The sequence below is a fragment of the Meleagris gallopavo genome, chromosome 26 (assembly GCF_000146605.3).
Source record: "Meleagris gallopavo isolate NT-WF06-2002-E0010 breed Aviagen turkey brand Nicholas breeding stock chromosome 26, Turkey_5.1, whole genome shotgun sequence".
Classification (NCBI taxonomy): domain Eukaryota; kingdom Metazoa; phylum Chordata; class Aves; order Galliformes; family Phasianidae; genus Meleagris; species Meleagris gallopavo.
In genome coordinates, this window is record NC_015036.2 from 5446624 (window position 1) to 5447577 (window position 954).

General features: G+C 56.3%; 1 protein-coding gene across 2 annotated transcripts in view; it reads right to left on the reverse strand.

Annotated features, from left to right (window-relative positions):
• Window positions 1–916, reverse strand: part of FXYD6 (FXYD domain containing ion transport regulator 6) — a 6594-nt gene extending 5678 nt beyond the window's left edge. Inside the window, exon 1 of one of the 2 annotated variants that reach the window (XM_019622900.2) lies at window positions 811–916. The gene's annotated coding sequence lies outside the window, so the exon portion shown is untranslated. The remainder of the gene's footprint in view (window positions 1–810) is intronic. The other variant, XM_010723740.3, reaches the window with a different exon arrangement.
• Window positions 917–954: the final 38 nt, after the last annotated feature.

Sequence of the window (954 nt, forward strand, 5' to 3'; positions counted from 1 at the left end):
GAGCAAGGTCCCTGCGCCTTGTGCCAGTGCTGCCAGGCTGTGAGGAGGGACAGCAGGCATGGGATGTCTCCATAGCGGTGTACGCAACAGCTGCAAAGCTTGGAGGCTCTTTTACAGCCCAGAATCACTCCAACCTCCCGAAAGGCAAACAGAGAGCACAGCTCTGTGTACAGCTCCCAGCTCACTGGGAGTGCATGCAGACTTCCTCCATGCTGAAGTCTGAACTCCTGACAAAAGCGTGACTCTCCGCAAACGGGAACTAAAATTAAAACACGAACGTGGAACACGAGCAACAGGAGAGGCAGCAGCAGGCAGCCCTGCGCCTGGCCGGGACGGGGTGTTTCCTGGCAAGCCGACTGCAACAGGTGGCCCTGCTCTGCAGCGACTGCACTTTCTGCTGGCAGCACTCCCCATCACTCCGCCTCACGCTGCCACCCAACGCATGGGCAGTCCTTGGAGTTATCTTCATTGCAAACCAGAGCGAAATCACTCCGTGGGGCTGAAAATCCCGATGGGTGCAGGGGATGGCTGCGTGCTGCCATCCACGTGTAGCTGTTCCTGTGAGGCTGCTCCTTCACGCTGCAGCTTATTCACATCCACACAAACCACCTGTCACTTTCCCTCCCACAGAAATATTTCTGCAAGATCCGAGTTCCGCCACATGGACTCAGATATCTGTTTCTTCGGGAAGCACTAATTACACACCCGGAGACACGCTCTTCCTTTCCTCTCGTCCGCCTTCCCAGGATATAAAGCACTCGACTGTTTATGTATTGCCACGGCATTACTAAAATATTTAACAACATGAACCTGAACGCTGCCAAACATTTGGCGAGGAGCAGCCGCCTCCCTTTTCCTCGACGGCTGCACGGGGCGCAGCGAGCAGGGAGAGCCCAAGTCCCCCACGGTGGTCTCCGACGGAGACGGGAGATCTGCCCGAGCGTCTTACCAGCA